Here is an 8,790-nt window from a genome sequence, read left to right on the forward strand (position 1 = left end):
GATCTGGGGGTTACATCAGCATTATGATGATGTGACACTCCTTTTTTCTCTCCCCTTCAATTTACAACTAATTGGACATCCTTAACTGAAAAAAAGCATCTTTATACAGGCTACCAGGCCAACTGAGAGATCCATCCATCTGTGCCCCCAAAAGTGGGCAGACTGGACCTCAGAGGCTGCAAAGTAAGGGGAGTGGCAGCAGACGTGGTGCTGGGTCAGGCACAGAGTGGGACAGCAGGACCTTTCTGGCAGAGGAGGCGAGGGTAAAGGCAGTGAGTCTGTCCTGTCATGTGTCCTGCAGCAGGAGGGAACTGCTCTCTCTGAGGAGAGACTTGGTGATGGGGGAGGAAAAGGAAAGGGAAGTAGGCAAAGAGATCTGAAGGGAAGCTCTCCTGCTGTCTCCCCGGATTCTGGCCCAGACCTCCAGGACCACCCCCACCTGAGGATCCCTTACCAGACATGGACTCCCCCACACCAACCAAAGCTCCAAATGCTAAGTACACACCTCCCCTCACTCTGCCCCCAGCCTTTCTTTTTACCATGTTCTGACCTTAGCTTCATCAGCTCCTATAAGAGAAACTAAAAACGTGTGGAGGGCTTCCCTGGTGGCGCAGTGGTTGAGAGTCCGCCTCCCGATGCAGGGGACACGGTTTCGTGCCCCAGTCTGGGAAGATCCCACATGTCACAGAGTGGCTGAGCCCGTGAGCCATGGCTGCTGAGCCTGAGTGTCTGGAGCCTGTGCTCCACAACGGGAGAGGCCACAACAGTGAGAGACCCGTTTACAACAAAAAAAAATAAACAAAAAACGTGTGGATAGTGTAGCCTTCTGAGGACAAAAGGAAGTCTCCTAACTGCCAGCCTGTTGAACTGTTAGAATCAAAATAAACAAAGCTTCACCTAAAAAAGAAAGGCTTTCACTATCTCAAATGCAGTGGCACAGGAACTATTCATCGAACACCATGAAAAATCATGGTAATATGGTATCGCAAAAAGAAAATGACAATTTTCCAGCAACCAAACACAAAGACATGGAATATCATGATCTAACTGATAAAGAATTCAAAAGAGCTGTTATGACAAAATTCAGAGAGCTACAGGAAAACTCATAAAGCTAATACAATGATCTCAGGAATAAAATTAATGAAGAAAAAAGTACTTTACCAAAGAGATTGAAACTCTAAAAAAGAACCAAATGGAAATTCTGGAGCTGAAGGACTCAACAGATGAGATAGATGAAGAACGCATTAGAACACATTGGAAATAATCAGATCAGATGGAAGAGAGAGTTAGCGAGCTGGACGATAGAATCTAGAAATGATTCAGATGGAAGAGGAGAGTGAACTAAGATTTTTAAAAAGTGAAGAAATTCTACAAGAACTATCTGATTCCATTAGAAAATCCAAAATAAGAATAATGGGTATTCCAGAAGGGGAGGAGAGGGAGAAAGCAGCAGAGAGTGTATTTAAAGAAATAATAGCTGAGAACTTCCCAAACCTGGGGAAGGAACTGAATATATGAGCCCATGAAGCCAATAGAAAACCTTTTTATCTCAATGCAAAAGAACTTCTCCAAGACACATTATATTAAAACTGTCAAAAGTCAATGATAAAGAGAGAATTTTAACGGCAGCCTGGAGAAAAAAGACAGTAACCTACAAGGGACCCACATTAGGCTATCAGCAGACTTCCAGTAGAAACTCTGCAAGCCAGGAGAAAGTGGAAGGACATATTCAAAGTATTGAAAGATAAAAACCATCAGCCAAGAATACTAAATCCAACAAAGCTGTCCTTCAGATATGAAGGAGATATAAAAGCCTTCCCAGACAAACAGAAGCTGAGGGAGTTCATCACCACTAGACCTCCCTTACAAGAACTGTCAAAAGGAAATGATAAAACAATATGAAATGAAACAAAACTCTTCAATATGAAACAAAACTCTGATCAAGGTGAAAGACAGTCAGAATTAGAAAGCTGTAACTCTTTTTTAGAATAGTATATTAAACTCCTAACTACAGCATAAAGGTTAAAGGAAAAAGATCATTAAATATATCTATAGCTACTACAATGTGGTAATGAAGTCACAGAATAAAAAGAGATAATTTGTGACATCAAAAATATTAAAAGGGAGGAGTAAAATAATGGAACTTTTATAGGTGAATGAAGATAAATTGCTATCAGCAAATTTTATCTGAGATGTTTTATGTAAAATGCATGGTAACAACAAAGCAAAAATCAAAAGCCGAGATATGAAACATTAAAAAAGAGGAGACTGGGCAAGTCATCGTGGAAAAACCACCAGCTCACAAAGGTAGATAGAAACAGAAGGAAAAAGAAACAATGGAAAAAATAATGAGAAGGCAAAAGATAAAATAGCTGTATTCCTCATCTATCAATAATCACCCTAAATATAAATGGATTGAACTCACCACTCAAAAGGCAGAGTGGCTGGACAGATTAAAAGAAAACAAGACCCAAATATATGCTGCCTCCAGGAGACTCATCTCAGCTCTAAAGACACACATACACTCAAAGTGAAGGGATGCAGAATGATATTCCAAGCAAGTGGAAACCAAAAGGGAACAGGCATAGACTTTAAGCCAAAAGGGGTAACAAGAGACAAAAGAAGGTAATTATGTAATGATAAAGGTGTCAGTACATCAAGATGATATAACAACCATAGATGTATATATGCCCAACACCCAAGCATGATGATGCTGTTTAAGGGTACAAACTTGTAGTGAGCAGTAAATAAGCCATGGAGATGGAATGCACAGCTTCATAAATATGGACAATAATATTGTACTATAATTCTGTAATATGATAAATATAGCTATAACAGCATCTATATTACAACATAAAAATGTATCAAAGTAATACGCTGTACCTCTTAAACTTACACAATGTTACATGTCAAATTTATTCAACAAAAATAAAGTTTCCTAGATCCTACAGGAAGAGAAGCACTGAGTAAAAACCTTTTATGGCATTACTTTTTCCCAATCTAGCCCAACTGCTACACATTTGATGGTAGGTGTTTTGAAAGAAAAAAAAAAAGAAAGAAACAAAAGCAGAATGCTTCCACCGCAACCCCACCCCACCCCCGCCTCCGATAAAAGAATTTAAAAAGATCTTGGATAATGTTTGATTATAAGACTAAACAAGAAGTATACAAGACCATGGGAAAGCAAGGAGATGCTCAAATAAGAGTCATGTGAAGAGACACAGCAGACCTCTACTTTCCGGTCCAACGTGAAAAGAGCTTGGAAGTCATCACAACAAGGAAAAAGCTGAACAAACTGAGAATCAATAGCTCTTCTTAGATCCATCAGAGAACTGAGGTCACAGGTCAAGTTGCTGCTCTGAAAACAGAGTCAGAGGGGTACCGAGAAGCACAGCTTGCTGGGAGCAGACACCTGCTGATGGAGGCAGCACAGGTGGGAACTCAGGTATAACTGAGGAATTGCTGGAGGCTCAGTGTGAACTAGCCTGAGAGTTAAAAGCACCAGGGTCCCCGGTCTTCGGGGTCCTCTCACTTCTGTGGGTTTTAACACGAGGAGCCCTTCCAGGTTCTCGGGGTGTAGACTGCAGAAAGACACCCTGTGCTTGTGCTTCCAGTAGGAAAAGTTGAAAAATACATATTTGGAATGTACCCAGAGCACTGTGTTCTCCTAAAAAATGACTGCCTTCATAAGACACTGTTTTACCAGAGCCCAACTGACCCGGAGGAAGTAAATACCTCAATCAAACTCCTGTAGCCTTTAACGTGGGCCGGGGACATACTCACCTCCTGGCCCTGGCCTTACTGCTCACCTGCTGAGGAGGGGGTGCTGACAAGACTTGTCCAGGGCACAGCCCGTGGGCACAGCCTCACTAGAACATTGAAACGTTAAAAGATTCATTGAGGCGGGACAGATCGCAGCCGAGGCCGAGGCGACGCTGGTGTGCGCGCCGAGGCCGGCAAGTCCCCTGCTCTCGGCCAGGGGAGCCTCAGAGTGGCCCCCGCCCCCTGCAAGGGGACCCCGGAAGAAGGTCAAGAAACTGCCCTGGGGGGAAAGCGAGGCGCTCTTGGCAACCCGCCCCTCCCTCGTCACTTGGCCACACGGGGCGGAAAGAAGGAACCCAAGGACCCGACGTCCAGACAGGAGAAATGATGCTGCCCAAACCGGGGATCTGTTACTTCCCCTGGAAGGTCAGCGCCGGCCAAGTTCCTGATGGGGACACACTGAGAACGTTCGGCAGGTTGTACAGCTATGACACGACGCAGCCCCGAGTGACTCTGATGGCTCGGCACAGATCTGACCAGCACCCGACCCCCGTCTGCACCAAGTTGGTGGAACCGTTCCAAGCCCAGGTGGGCTCCCTCTACACCGTCCTTGGGCAGCTGGATCATTAGAAGGATGGAGGCTGCGTGGTGAAGGCCTGGGTGCTGGCTTGTGTGGGAGGAATGACTCTCTCCTGGTCAGAACAAGCCGTCCGGGAGCAGAGGCTGTACCAGCGAGAGAGGGACAGCAGCCAGTAGAGAGCAAAACGGCAGCTCGTGGCAAACGCCCTTCCTCCCCCACCTGCCCTGGAGCTGCTGCAGAGGAGATGCAGGAGCTTCCCCCGAGTGACAGACTTCGGAGCTGGAGAGAAGAGGGGAGGGTTGTTCATCGCGATCGCCCCAGAAATGGGAGCCTAGAGATCAGAGGCTGGGTTCTGGGGCGCTGGGGGCTGGGCCTCGTGTGTGTCCTGGAGGGTTCCAGAAGATCCTGGTGAATAAAGCCGCGCAGTGTGACGAAGAGGAAAAAAAAAAGAAGAAGATAAACTGAGGCACATTAAACATTTTAAGAGTTTATTTGAGCAAAAATCAGTTGAATCCGGCAGAGCCAACCCAGAAGTGGTTAGGAGTTCGGGAAGGGGCATTATACAGCAAAGGCAGGAGCAAAGCAGTGAAATTATTGATTGGCTCTTGCTTAAAGCCTCGTTGGCGGTTTGTGATTGGTTGTCATTCCCAGACTTGGATTTTGGTTTGCCGCCTTAGACCCCCGTGGCATCACAGCCCCTTCCGTCCAAGGGCTTCATTGTTTAATGAAGTTAACAAATCTGATCATTGCAATTGTGTGTAAATGCCCACAAATACATACATGTTCATAGTTGGCAAAAAAAAAAAAAATCGTTAAACTATCAGTTATCTCAAGATGCTCATTTTAAAAAAAAATCATTCCATTCCTTAATTATTTGGTTTCTATGTTTAGAGTGAAGTGGCAGCTTAAAGTAATGATGCTCGATTAGGGTGGGGAGGAGGAACCTCCAGCATTTCAGCTCTGACTCTGCAGTGTAATTGCGTTAAGGAGTAGATTTTCTCATTTGTAATGAGGATACAATGCCAACCTCTTAATGGGATTTTTATTAGTTTCCTCTGGCTGCTACAAAAAAATTGCTACAAACTTGGTGGCTTTTTTTTTTTTTGGCTTTTTATGGGGGGACCTCGCTGCATGGTATGCAGGACCTTAGCACCCCCGACCAGAGATCTAACCTGCAAACTTGGTGGCGTAAAACAACACAAATGTATTATCTTGCAGTTTTGGAGGTCAGAAGTTCAAAATGGATCTCAATGGGCTAAAAACCCATTGAGGGTCTGCAGCCCATGGATCTCAATGGGCTAAAAACCCATTGAGCTCCTTCTGGAGGCTGTGGAGGAGGATCCATTTCCTTGTCTTTTCCAGATTCTGGACACTGCCTGCATACCTTGGCTGGTGGCCCTTTCCTCCACCTTCAGGCAGCAATGGCTGGTCAAGTCCTTCTCGCTCTGGCCGGGCTCTCCTCCCTCACTCTTTCACTTATAAGGACCCTTGTGATCCCACTGGGTCCACTCAGATAATCCAGCATAATCACTCCATCTCAAGACCCTTAAATCAATTATATCTGCAGATTCCCTTTTGCCATGTAATCTAACATAAATCCAGGTCCCTAGAATTAGAGTGTGGACATCTGGGGAGTCAATATTCTATTCTGCCTATGACAATATTATTGAACAGCTTATAAGAGGAAGTGTGTACAAAATGTTTAAAATATATGATGACAAAATTATACCATTTTTTTCTCATCCCCCCCTTCCCCTCCTTCTTCTCTTCCTCCTCTCTCTCCCCTTTTATGAGACTACATATTTTTAAATTGATTTTTTGCATCTTTCATTTGAGGATCTAATCTTATTGCTATTTACTGCTTTTTTCTCCTTCTCATTTTATTTTCTACAGTCTTGTTTTCAATATTTATTTCTGCATCCTTGAGTCTTACAAAGTAATCCTGTTTGACAGCCAATTCCTGCCTGCTGTCCCCTCGTGACTATTTCTGTCTCTCGCTATATTCTCACACCATTGGCATGCTCCATATTCACCTTTGTTCTGTCACCTCTTAGAATGCATCACTTATGAACCATATTCTCAAATGTTTTGACTGTTATGTTACCTCCAGATGAGCAGTTTTTTTCCTCTTGAGCTATGAACTACATTGACACTTTATGCTTGAGTAAAACTCAGGATACCTCCTTGTTTATCTGTTTTAAGGGAAATGTTTCATGGTAGGTTTTCATATTCTAAAGTTTTCCTCACATATTTGCAGAACTGTTAATGGAGAAAGAATTTCATCGCTGTGTCTGAGCAGTACAGCAAAGTAGAACTTTATCAAGTATCTAGTCAGCAAGATCAATGCAGACAACTAATATAACAACCCAGCACACAAAATGACTTTAATGCAAAATTGAATTTTTGAAGTGCATGCAATGTACAGTGGAATAAAGTGGAGATGGGCAATCGCCTAAGGCATTTGATAAACCTAGGATGCCAGAGTGGATCACTTGAAGTTGAAAACACACATTTTTGAGGTAAGAATTGCCCTGATGTATACTTTTTTGTATTCAATTCATTAAAAAATATACTTTGAATCAAGTTAATATTACTTTCATGGATGCAAAACAAAGAGAGTTCTGTGTATCTTATTGACTGCGTCCCCTCATTAATTATTGACAAAAATAGTAATAATTGGGATATGCTAGGTCTAAATATATTCCAGAAAGATGTATTGATTACAAAAAATGTTTAACATGACCAATAATATAATGTTATGTTGTAATATAAACACGGTCTATGTCTAAATAATGTTGGAAATCAGAAAATGTCCAACAAATACTCAACAATTGGTTAAGTATTTGAAAATATGTAGTTAATATACTGAATTTTTCCATTTTATCTCAATATTTGCCATTATAGAAACACACTTTCCAAAAAATTAATTGTTTTTGTCCTTTTGCATTTGCTGCCTAGACAGTATTCCACCCAGAGAGGATACTATAGTTACCTCATGATAATGTATATTTTCTTGGTAAAGACAGGGGTCATCAACCCTCCATTAGCAGTGCAGGAATATCAATGATAGTCAAAATTACATACGTGTTTTGCATAATATAAATGAATATAATTAGGATAAAACTGATCTTGTTTGATCAGAACCCAAAAGCATCACTGCCATTCATCTGTAAGGCCCTGAATTCAATTTCAGTGCTCTGGACCAAAAATAATTTTAGTAATATGGCATTAAATTTCAGATGTTATACTTGAAATTTGAATCTCCTTGATTGGAACTTCTTTCACCTGGACCACCTTGAGCTAGCCAAGACTGGGCCAAACAAAATATATTGACAACAGCCATCTACAGTTCTAATATCTATCTCACTGGAAACTATAATAAAATAGAAATTTCAAATATAAGACTTGACTTAGGTTACCACATCCAGCTGAACTTTAGGACATATGACTTGCCAAAACGTGAGAAAATATCAACTTATGAGATGCTGAGGTCTGCTAGGAGTAGCTAGAAAATATGGGGAAAATTACACAGAAGAGGAGAGGCAGGAAGGGTGAATGGACTCCCTTATCTGTGGCAAGGTTTGTGGGAGGAGTGGATATGAAAACACCTGGATGTTTTCTTACCTGGTGCCTGGACCAAACAGTTGACATCTGTATGGAGTTTTGACAATGTGAGGGGAAAGTAGGGAGGAACCATCAACCACATCTCATCCCTGGACTTGGATGATGGGGTCCAAGCACCAATGGACAGATGCTTTGGAGGAATGTGCTAATGATCTCAATACCATCTGGGTTCAAGGCAGCAACACTGACTCATGAATATACAAAGGAACAAGTAAGTCTGTGCAGGAAGTGACGGTGGGGCAGATTATACCTCAGTGGCCTATGAGACCAAGAAATCAAGTAGAAAATATACAGAAAAATGGCTGTCAGTCAAATGCATTAGAAATCCCCTTGACTTTGGCGATACAACCGGCACAGAAAATCCTCCCAACAAACCCTGCTGTGAGCCTGGTTATAGGAATCACAGGAGCACTATCGACTAGTATGACCTGGAGAATTTCAATTGCAAATGTAGCAAGCACTATGTAAAACACATTATATCTTTACATTGTGCAAGTGACTTGACATTTTCTAATTTAGTACAACAGCCATTCAAAAAGAATACTCTTAACTAACTCTACAGAAGAGAAAACTGAGGCATGAAGAGGTCAAGTGTTTTGTACAAACTTACTAAACCAGTAGCTAAGCAGGCATTCAAGCTAAATGCATCCAACTTCCTCACTTTTCTATTAAACATACCAGTTCAAAAACACATAGATTAAACTGAGAGATAAATACAGCAGCACTTCTTTAAAAGTCCTCCAGACTTTGAGAATACATATCACTAATAAGTAAATGTGTAATAACTCTTAGTTTCAATATTAACCACATAAAAGTACTAGACT

The 8,790-nt window shown here is 42.0% G+C and overlaps 1 pseudogene; it reads left to right on the forward strand.

Moving 5' to 3' along the window:
- Nucleotides 1-4,108: 4,108 nt before the first annotated feature.
- Nucleotides 4,109-4,518, forward strand: LOC137228541 (CST complex subunit TEN1-like; annotated as a pseudogene).
- Nucleotides 4,519-8,790: the final 4,272 nt, after the last annotated feature.

The sequence above is a fragment of the Pseudorca crassidens genome, chromosome 8 (assembly GCF_039906515.1).
Source record: "Pseudorca crassidens isolate mPseCra1 chromosome 8, mPseCra1.hap1, whole genome shotgun sequence".
In the NCBI taxonomy this organism is placed as follows: Eukaryota; Metazoa; Chordata; class Mammalia; order Artiodactyla; family Delphinidae; genus Pseudorca; species Pseudorca crassidens.